The sequence below is a fragment of the Triticum urartu genome, chromosome 2A (genome assembly GCF_056163025.1).
Source record: "Triticum urartu cultivar PI428250 chromosome 2A, HENAU_Tu73, whole genome shotgun sequence".
In the NCBI taxonomy this organism is placed as follows: domain Eukaryota; kingdom Viridiplantae; phylum Streptophyta; class Magnoliopsida; order Poales; family Poaceae; genus Triticum; species Triticum urartu.
Window position 1 is genome coordinate 15424696 of NC_141874.1, and position 11307 is coordinate 15436002.

Consider the following 11307-nt stretch of genomic DNA (forward strand, 5'->3'; position numbering starts at 1 on the left):
ACGATTGGTACTATGTCATTGCATTCGTATAGTTTCCGCATTCGATTTTGCTGAGGTGCCTAGATTTTTTTCCCACGTTAGTCAATTCCCACGTGAATCCCCGAGGGTGAGACGGTACACCAAGATCACGTCGAACAAGGGCGTGGCAGCAAGTTGATTGATGGGGATGGGGGGGGGGGGGCTGAGATTGGGCTGAGCATGAGCACGAGATGGCCCGGGGTGTCGCTGGCGAGGGCTCTGACATGACCTCATCGGAGGCCAGTAGGGGGGGGGGAGGAAGGAGCTGTGGGCAGAGGCGGCTGCTGGAGGAAGAAAAGAAGAGGAAGAAGAAGACGGCAGGTCGAGCAGTAGTTTGATTTGCTATTCAGTAGGAGTGATGTAATAGAAAAGGAGAAAGAATGCTAAATAGTAGAGTGGCTGAACTCTGAAACTGTTGTGTGCTGCTGCTCGAGCAGGATGTGGTATTTTAAGTTTGTAAGGGTTGTTGCCCGGATCTGGCTTGTTGTTTCTGTTTGCCTCATCAATGAAATGGGGCGGGGCCGGGGGAAAACCCCTTTCTTTCAAAAAAAAAAGAAGAAGGCGGCTGTTGCTGGAAGAAGAAACAGAGAAAGAAGAAGGCTGCTGAACCGTTGGATCTTTGATCCGACAGTGGAGAGCGGTTTAACTGGAACCAAAAAAGTTTATGCAAGGAAAATCATGTTCTTACGTAAAGCTTCAATACCTACATGTTTGAACTACTAGTACATTTTTTTGTAGAACCTATACGTATGAATAGCATTGCTCGATCTCCTTGACAGAAAAAGCAACGCATTAAGCAAGATGGAGTAGTTGCACTTGCACTGACCTGGAGAACGAAGGAATGGAAAAAGGCGGCGATGGAGCAGCAGAGTTGTTTGCTCGTCGGCGTCGAAGATTATGGCGAATGATCCTATCCAACCGGCAGCGTCGGAGCAACCTTTTAATGGAGCATACACCGGCAGGTAAACGCGTTGCTGGTTGCAGACAGAAAAGAACAAAGCAGAAGACCACTAGTAGAAAAAGGGTCAAACGTGAAGCACATTAGTGCCGGTTTGTATTTGAGCCGGTACTAATGGTACCATTAGTGCCGGTTCGAACGGATTTGCATTAATGCCGGTTCGTGTTGAACCTTTAGTACCGGTTCACGAACCGGTACTAAAGGGGTGGTGGCAGGCTGGCGTCAAGCCGGGGCCCCACGATCACCTTTAGTACCGGTTCATGGCACGAACCGGTACTAAAGGTTGGTCTGACCTATAGTACCGGTTGGAGACACAAACCGGCACTATAGGGCAATTTTCAAACTTGAAAAAATCATAACTAAATCATCCTAATTCAGAAAAATACATATAATATATCAAAATTTGCAGAACAAAAAGATTGATCCGCTGAAACACCTAGTTTTCCGTTTCGACAATTTTTTAAAATCACAAAATTCCAAAGGGAAAATAGAGTTTTTGGGCGTTTTAGACGTTTTTTTGGACGTTTTTAGCGTTTAGTGCTAGGGTTTAGATTTCAGCGTTTAGGGTTAGGTTTTATGGTCTAAACCCTTAGTTTTTACTGTTTAGCATAGAGTTTCCGACGTTTTAAGTCCCGGGTTTAGGGTTTAGGACAATTTTTGAAATGACAAATTGTAATAGGAAAAAAAGATATGTTCTAATTTATGTTTTTTTGAATTTTGGTTAAATCTTGTCAAACCGGTCAAACAACTGATTCAAGAAATATAGAGTGTTACTAAATAATTACCCAATAATATTAGTGTTACTAAATAAGTATCTCAGTTTTTTTGAATTTTGTTCAAATCTGGTCAAACTGTGGTCAAACTATGGTCAAACTACTTATTCAAGAAATATTAGTGTTACTACATAATTATTCAAGAATATTAGTGTTACTAAATAATTATTTCAATTTTTTGAATTTTGGTCAAATCTGGTCAAACTATGGTCAAACTGTGGTCAAACTATGGTCAAACTTATTCAAGAAATACTAGCGTTACTAAATAATTACTGTTTTTTTAGAATAATAGTTTCAAACTCAAACAGTGAAATGTGTGACTTCATGCTCAAGCTAAACTCCTGAGGGTTAATAGGATTGACATCTTACTATTGTCAGGAAAACAACAAGTGCAGACTCGGAAACGAAGGAGAATAGAACCTGAAAGTTAAGCGTGCTCGGGTTGGAGTAGTGAGAGGGATGGGTGACTGGTTGGGAAGTTAGATGATTTGGAATGAGTGATCCACACTTAAGCAATTAAGAGAGGTGATTAAAGACTAAATCATCAAATAATTTAGAAAAATTAAAAATGAAAAAAAACAAAAAAATTTTCCAAATTTTTTTAAAAAAAAATTCAAAAAAAAAACCTTTAGTACCGGTTGGTAATATCAACCGGTACTAAAGGTCCCCCGTACCAGGGCGCGAGCTCACGCCACGTGGTGGCACTTTAGCGCCGGTTCGTGCCGAACCGGTACTAAAGGGGGGGGCTTTAGTGCCGAAACTTTAGTGCCGGTTCCATAACCGGCACTAAAGGCCCTTACAAACCGGTACTAATGGTCCGTTTTCTACTAGTGTATGAACTGTGGTTTGGCAAGAAACCAAATTTGTCGTTTCTGAAAGTTTGGGGCTGTGATGCTTATCTGAAAAAGTTTCAACCTGATAAGCTCGAACCCAAATCGGAGAAATGTGTCTTCATAGGATATCCAAAGGAAACTATTGGATACACCTTCTATCACAGATCCGAAGGCAAGACTTTTGTTGCTAAATTCGGAAACTTTCACAAAGATCCGAAGGCAAGACTTTTGTTGCTAAATTCTGGATAGCATAAAGGGATACTTGAATAAGAGTTTTTCAATGAAAGACCTCGATGAAGCTGCTTACATATTAGGCATAAAGATCTATAGAGATAGATCAAAACGTCTAATTGGACTTTCACAAAGCACATACCTTGACAAGATTTTGAAAAAGTTCAAAATGGATCAAGCAAAGAAAGGGTTCTTGCCTGTGTTACAAGGTGTGAAGTTGAGTCAGACTCAATGCCCGACCACTGCAGAAGATAGAGAGAAAATGAAAGATGTTCCCTATGCTTCAGCCATAGGCTCTATCATGTATGCAATGCTGTGTACCAGACCTGATGTGTGCCTTGCTATAAGCTTAGCAGGGAGGTACCAAAGTAATCCAGGAGTGGATCACTGGACAGCGGTCAAGAACATCCTGAAATACCTGAAAAGGACTAAGGATATGTTTCTCGTATATGGAGGTGACAAAGAGCTCATCGTAAAAGGTTACGTTGATGCAAGCTTTGACACTGATCCGGACGATTCTAAATCGCAGACCGGATACGTGTTTACATTAAACGGTGGAGCTGTCAGTTGGTGTAGTTCTAAACAAAGCGTCGTAGCGGGATCTACATGTGAAGCGGAGTACATAGCTGCTTCGGAAGCAGCGAACGAAGGAGTCTGGATGAAGGAGTTCATATCCGATCTAGGTGTCATACCTAATGCATCGGGTCCAATGAAAATCTTTTGTGACAATACTGGTGCAATTGCCTTGGCAAAGGAATCCAGATTTCACAAAAGGACCAAACACATCAAGAGACGCTTCAACTCCATCCGGGATCTAGTCCAGGTGGGAGACATAGAGATTTGCAAGATACATACGGATCTGAATGTTGCAGACCCGTTGACTAAGCCTCTTCCACGAGCAAAACATGATCAGCACCAAAGCTCCATGGGTGTTAGATTCATTACAGTGTAATCTAGATTATTGACTCTAGTGCAAGTGGGAGACTGATGGAAATATGCCCTAGAGGCAATAATAAAGTTATTATTTATTTCCTTATAATCATGATAAATGTTTATTATTCATGCTAGAATTGTATTAACCGGAAACATAATACATGTGTGAATACATAGACAAACAAAGTGTCACCAGTATGCCTCTACTTGACTAGCTCGTTAAGCAAAAGATGGTTATGTTTCCTAACCATGAACAATGAGTTGTTGTTTGATTAACGAGGTCACATCATTAGTTGAATGATCTGATTGACATGACCCATTCCATTAGCTTAGCACCCGATCGTTTAGTATGTTGCTATTGCTTTCTTCATGACTTATACATGTTCCTATGACTATGAGATTATGCAACTCCCGTTTACCGGAGGAACACTTTGGGTGCTACCAAACGTCACAACGTAACTGGGTGATTATAAAGGAGCATTACAGGTGTCTCCAAAGGTAGATGTTGGGTTGGCGTATTTCGAGATTAGGATTTGTCACTCCGATTGTCGGAGAGGTATCTCTGGGCCCTCTCGGTAATACACATCACATAAGCCTTGCAAGCATTACAACTAATATGTTAGTGGTGAGATGATGTATTACGGAACGAGTAAAGAGACTTGCCGGTAACGAGATTGAACTAGGTATTGGATACCGACGATCGAATCTCGGGCAAGTAACATACCGATGACAAAGGGAACAACGTATGTTGTTATGCGGTCTGACCGATAAAGATCTTCGCAGAATATGTAGGAGCCAATATGGGCATCCAGGTCCCGGTATTGGTTATTGACCGGAGACGTGTCTCGGTCATGTCTACATTGTTCTCGAACCCGTAGGGTCCGCACGCTTAAGGTTACGATGACAGTTACATTATGAGTTTATGCATTTTGATGTACCGAAGGTTGTTCGGAGTCCCGGATGTGATCACGGACATGACGAGGAGTCTTGAAATGGTCGAGACGTAAAGATTGATATATTGGAAGCCTATGTTTGGACATCGGAAGTGTTCCGGGTGAAATCGGGATTTTACCGGGTTACCGGGAGGTTACCGGAACCCCCCGGGAGCCATATGGGCCTTCATGGGCCTTAGTGGAAAGGAGAAAGGGGCATCCCAAGGTGGCTGCGCCACTTCCCCCTCCCCTAGTCCTATTAGGACTAGGAGAGGTGGCCGGCCACCCCTCTCCCTCTTTCCCCCTTTGGGGAATCCTAGTTGGAATAGGATTGGGGGGGAGTCCTACTCCCGGAAGGAGTAGGACTCCTCCTGCGCCTCTCTCCCTGGCCGGCGCCCCCCTCCCCCCTTGGCTCCTTTATATACTGAGGTAGAGGCACCCTAGAACACACAAGTTGATCCACGTGATCTATTCCTTAGCCGTGTGCGGAGCCCCCTGCCACCATATACCTCGATAATACTGTAGCGGAGTTTAGGCGAAGCCCTGCTGCTGTAGTACATCAAGATCGTCACCACGCCGTCGTGCTGACGGAACTCTTCCCGACACTTTGCTGGATCGGAGTCCGGGGATCGTCATTGAGCTGAACGTGTGCTCGAACTCGGAGGTGCCGTAGTTTCGGTGCTTGATCGGTTGGATCGTGAAGACGTACGACTACTTCCTCTACGTCGTGTCATCGCTTCCGCAGTCGGTCTGCGTTGGGTACGTAGACAATACTCTCCCCCTCGTTGCTATGCATCACATAATCTTGCGTGTGCGTAGGAATTTTTTTTGAAATTACTACGAAACCCAACAGTGGCATCCGAGCCAGGTTATTTATGTTGATGTTATATGCACGAGTAGAACACAAGTGAGTTGTGGACGATACAAGTCATATTGCCTACCAGCATGTCATACTTTGGTTCGGCGGTATTGTTGGACGAGATGACCCGGACCAACCTTACGCGTACGCTTACGCGAGACCGGTTCCCTCGACGTGCTTTGCACAGAGATGGCTTGCGGGCGACTGTCTCTCCAACTTTAGTTGAACCAAGTATGGCTACGCCCGGTCCTTGCGAAAGTTAAAACGGAGTCTATTTGACAAACTATCGTTGTGGTTTTGATGCGTAGGTGAGATTGGTTCTTACTTAAGCCCGTAGCAGCCACGTAAAACTTGCAACAACAAAGTAGAGGACGTCTAACTTGTTTTTGCAGGGCATGTTGTGATGTGATATGGTCAAGGCATGATGCTGAATTTTATTGTATGAGATGATCATGTTTTGTAACCGAGTTATCGGCAACTGGCAGGAGCCATATGGTTGTCGCTTTATTGTATGCAATGCAATCGCGATGTAATGCTTTACTTTATTACTAAACGGTTGTGATAGTCGTGGAAGCATAAGATTGGCGAGACGACAACGATGCTACGATGGAGATCAAGGTGTCACGCCGGTGACGATGGTGATCATGACGGTGCTTCGGGGATGGAGATCACAAGCACAAGATGATGATGGCCATATCATATCACTTATATTGATTGCATGTGATGTTTATCTTTTTATGCATCTTATCTTGCTTTGATTGACGGTAGCATTATAAGATGATCTCTCACTAAATTATCAAGAAGTGTTCTCCCTGAGTATGCACCGTTGCCAAAGTTCGTCGTGCCCAGACACCACGTGATGATCGGGTGTGATAAGCTCTACGTCCATCTACAACGGGTGCAAGCCAGTTTTGCACACGCAGAATACTCAGGTTAAACTTGACGAGCCTAGCATATGCAGATATGGCCTCGGAACACGGAGACCGAAAGGTCAAGCGTGAATCATATAGTAGATATGATCAACATAAACGATGTTCACCATTGAAAACTACTCCATCTCACGTGATGATCGGTTATGGTTTAGTTGATTTGGATCACGTAATCACTTAGAAGATTAGAGGGATGTCTATCTAAGTGGGAGTTCTTAAGTAATATGATTAATTGAACTTAAATTTATCATGAACTTAGTACCTGATAGTATCTTGCTTGTTTATGTTGATTGTAGATAGATGGCTCGTGCTGTTGTTCCGTTGAATTTTAATGCGTTCCTTGAGAAAGCAAAGTTGAAAGATGATGGTAGCAATTACACGGACTGGGTCCGTAACTTGAGGATTATCCTCATTGCTGCACAGAAGAATTACGTCCTGGAAGCACCGCTGGGTGCCAGGCCTGCTGCTGGAGCAACACCAGATGTTATGAACGTCTGACAGAGCAAAGCTGATGACTACTCGATAGTTCAGTGTGCCATGCTTTACGGCTTAGAATCGGGACTTCAACGACGTTTTGAACATCATGGAGCATATGAGATGTTCCAGGAGTTGAAGTTAATATTTCAAGCAAATGCCCGAATTGAGAGATATGAAGTCTCCAATAAGTTCTATAGCTGCAAGATGGAGGAGAACAGTTCTGTCAGTGAGCATATACTCAAAATGTCTGGGTATAATAATCACTTGATTCAATTGGGAGTTAATCTTCCGGATGATTGCGTCATTGTCAGAATTCTCCAATCACTGCCACCAAGCTACAAGAGCTTCGTGATGAACTATAATATGCAAGGGATGAACAAGACTATTCCCGAGCTCTTCGCAATGCTGAAAGCTGCGGAGGTAGAAATCAAAAAGGAGCATCAAGTGTTGATGGTTAACAAAACCACTAGTTTCAAGAAAAAGGGCAAAGGGAAGAAGAAGGGGAACTTCAAGAAGAACGGCAAGCAAGTTGCTGCTCAGGAGAAGAAACCCAAGTCTGGACCTAAGCCTGAAACTGAGTGCTTCTACTCCAAGCAGACTGGTCACTGGAAGCGGAACTGCCCCAAGTATTTGGCGGATAAGAAGGATGGCAAGGTGAACAAAGGTATATGTGATATACATGTTATTGATGTGTACCTTACTAGAGCTCGCAGTAGCACCTGGGTATTTGATACTGGTTCTGTTGTTAATATTTGCAACTCAAAACAGGGACTACAAAATAAGCGGGCACTGGCAAAGGACGTGGTGACGATGCGCGTGGGAAACGGTTCCAAAGTCGATGTGATCGCGGTCGGCACGCTACCTCTACATCTACCTTCGGGATTAATATTAGACCTAACTAATTGTTATTTGGTGCCAGCGTTGAGCATGAACATTATATCTGGATCTTGTTTAATGCGAGATGGTTATTCATTTAAATCAGAGAATAATGGTTGTTCTATTTATATGAGTAATATCTTTTATGGTCATGCACCTTTGAAGAGTGGTCTATTCTTATTGAATCTCGATAGTAGTAATACACATATTCATAATGTTGAAGCCAAAAGATGCAGAGTTGATAATGAAAGTGCAACTTATTTGTGGCACTGTCGTTTAGGTCATATCAGTATAAAGCGCATGAAGAAACTCCATACTGATGGACTTTTGGAACCACTTGATTATGAATCACTTGGTACTTGCGAACCGTGCCTCATGGGCAAGATGACTAAAACACCGTTCTCCGGTACTATGGAGAGAGCAACAGATTTGTTGGAAGTCATACATACCGATGTATGTGGTCCGATGAATATTGAGGCTCGTGGCGGATATCGTTATTTTCTCACCTTCACAGATGATTTAAGCAGATATGGGTATATCTACTTAATGAAACATAAGTCTGAAACATTTGAAAAGTTCAAAGAATTTCAGAGTGAAGTTGAAAATCATCGTAACAAGAAAATAAAGTTTCTACGATCTGATCGTGGAGGAGAATATTTGAGTTACGAGTTTGGTGTACATTTGAAAAACTGTGGAATAGTTTCGCAACTCACGCCACCCGGAACACCACAGCGTAATGGTGTGTCCGAACGTCGTAATCGTACTTTACTGGATATGGTGCGATCTATGATGTCTTTTACTGATTTACCGCTATCATTTTGGGGTTATGCTTTAGAGACGGCCGCATTCACGTTAAATAGGGCACCATCAAAATCCGTTAAGACGACGCCTTATGAACTGTGGTTTGGTAAGAAACCAAAGTTGTCGTTTCTTAAAGTTTGGGGCTGCGATGCTTATGTGAAAAAGCTTCAACCTGATAAGCTCGAACCCTAATCGGAGAAATGTGTCTTCATAGGATACCCAAAGGAAACTGTTGGGTACACCTTCTATCACAGATCCGAAGGAAAAACATTCGTTGCCAAGAATGGATCCTTTCTAGAGAAGGAGTTTCTCTCGAAAGAAGTGAGTGGGAGGAAAGTAGAACTTGATGAGGTAACTGTACCTGCTCCCCTTACTGGAAAGTAGTACATCACAGAAAACTGTTTCAGTGTCACCTACACCAGTTAGTGAGGAAGCCAATGATAATGATCATGAAACTTCAGATCAAGATACTACTGAACCTCGTAGATCAACCAGAGTAAGATCCGCACCAGAGTGGTACGGTAATCCTGTTCTGCAAGTCATGCTACTAGATCATGATGAACCTACGAACTATGAAGAAGCGATGGTGAGCCCAGATTCCGCAAAGTGGCTTAAAGCCATGAAATCTGAGATGGGATCCATGTATGAGAACAAAGTATGGACTATGGTTGACTTGCCCGATGATCGGCAAGCAATTGAAAATAAATGGATCTTTAAGAAGAAGACTGACGCTGATGGTAATGTTACTGTCTACAAAGCTCGACTTGTCGCAAAAGGTTTTCGGCAAGTTCAAGGGATTGACTACGATGAGACCTTCTCACCCGTAGCGATGCTTAAGTCCGTCCGAATCATGTTAGCGATTGCCGCATTTTATGATTATGAAATTTGGCAGATGGATGTCAAAACTGCATTCCTGAATGGATTTCTGGAAGAAGAGTTGTATATGATGCAACCGGAAGGTTTTGTCGATCCAAAGGGAGCTAACAAAGTGTGCAAGCTCCAGCGATCCATTTATGGACTGGTGCAAGCCTCTCGGAGTTGGAATAAACGTTTTGATAGTGTGATCAAAGCATTTGGTTTTATACAGACTTTCGGAGAAGCCTGTATTTACAAGAAAGTGAGTGGGAGCTCTGTAGCATTTCTGATATTATATGTGGATGACATATTGCTGATTGGAAATGATATAGAATTTCTGGATAGCATAAAGGGATACTTGAATAAAAGTTTTTCAATGAAAGACCTCGGTGAAGCTGCTTACATATTAGGCATTAAGATCTATAGAGATAGATCAAGACGCTTAATTGGACTTTCACAAAGCACATACCTTGACAAGATTTTGAAGAAATTCAAAATGGATCAAGCAAAGAAAGGATTCTTGCCTGTGTTACAAGGTGTGAAGTTGAGTAAGACTCAATGCCCGACCACTGCAGAAGATAGAGAGAATATGAAAGATGTTCCCTATGCATCAGCCATAGGCTCTATCATGTATGCAATGCTGTGTACCAGACCTGATGTGTGTCTTGCTATAAGTTTAGCAGGGAGGTACCAAAGTAATCCAGGAGTGGATCACTGGACAGCGGTCAAGAACATCCTGAAATACCTGAAAAGGACTAAGGATATGTTTCTCGTATATGGAGGTGACAAAGAGCTCACCGTAAAAGGTTACGTTGATGCAAGCTTTGACACTGATCCGGACGATTCTAAATCGCAAACCGGATACGTGTTTACATTAAACGGTGGAGCTGTCAGTTGGTGCAGTTCTAAACAAAGCGTCGTAGCGGGATCTACATGTGAAGCGGAGTACATAGCTGCTTCGGAAGCAGCGAACGAAGGAGTCTGGATGAAGGAGTTCATATCCGATCTAGGTGTCATACCTAATGCATCGGGTCCAATGAAAATCTTTTGTGACAATACTGGTGCAATTGCCTTGGCAAAGGAATCCAGATTTCACAAAAGGACCAAACACATCAAGAGACGCTTCAACTCCATCCGGGATCTAGTCCAGGTGGGAGACATAGAGATTTGCAAGATACATACGGATCTAAATGTTGCAGACCCGTTGACTAAGCCTCTTCCACGAGCAAAACATGATCAGCACCAAAGCTCCATGGGTGTTAGATTCATTACAGTGTAATCTAGATTATTGACTCTAGTGCAAGTGGGAGACTGATGGAAATATGCCCTAGAGGCAATAATAAAGTTATTATTTATTTCCTTATAATCATGATAAATGTTTATTATTCATGCTAGAATTGTATTAACCGGAAACATAATACATGTGTGAATACATAGACAAACAAAGTGTCACCAGTATGCCTCTACTTGACTAGCTCGTTAATCAAAAGATGGTTATGTTTCCTAACCATGAACAATGAGTTGTTGTTTTATTAACGAGGTCACATCATTAGTTGAATGATCTGATTGACATGACCCATTCCATTAGCTTAGCACCCGATCGTTTAGTATGTTGCTATTGCTTTCTTCATGACTTATACATGTTCCTATGACTATGAGATTATGCAACTCCCGTTTACCGGAGGAACACTTTGGGTGCTACCAAACGTCACAACGTAACTGGGTGATTATAAAGGAGCATTACAGGTGTCTCCAAAGGTAGATGTTGGGTTGGCGTATTTCGAGATTAGGATTTGTCACTCCGATTGTCGGAGAGGTATCTCTGGGCCCTC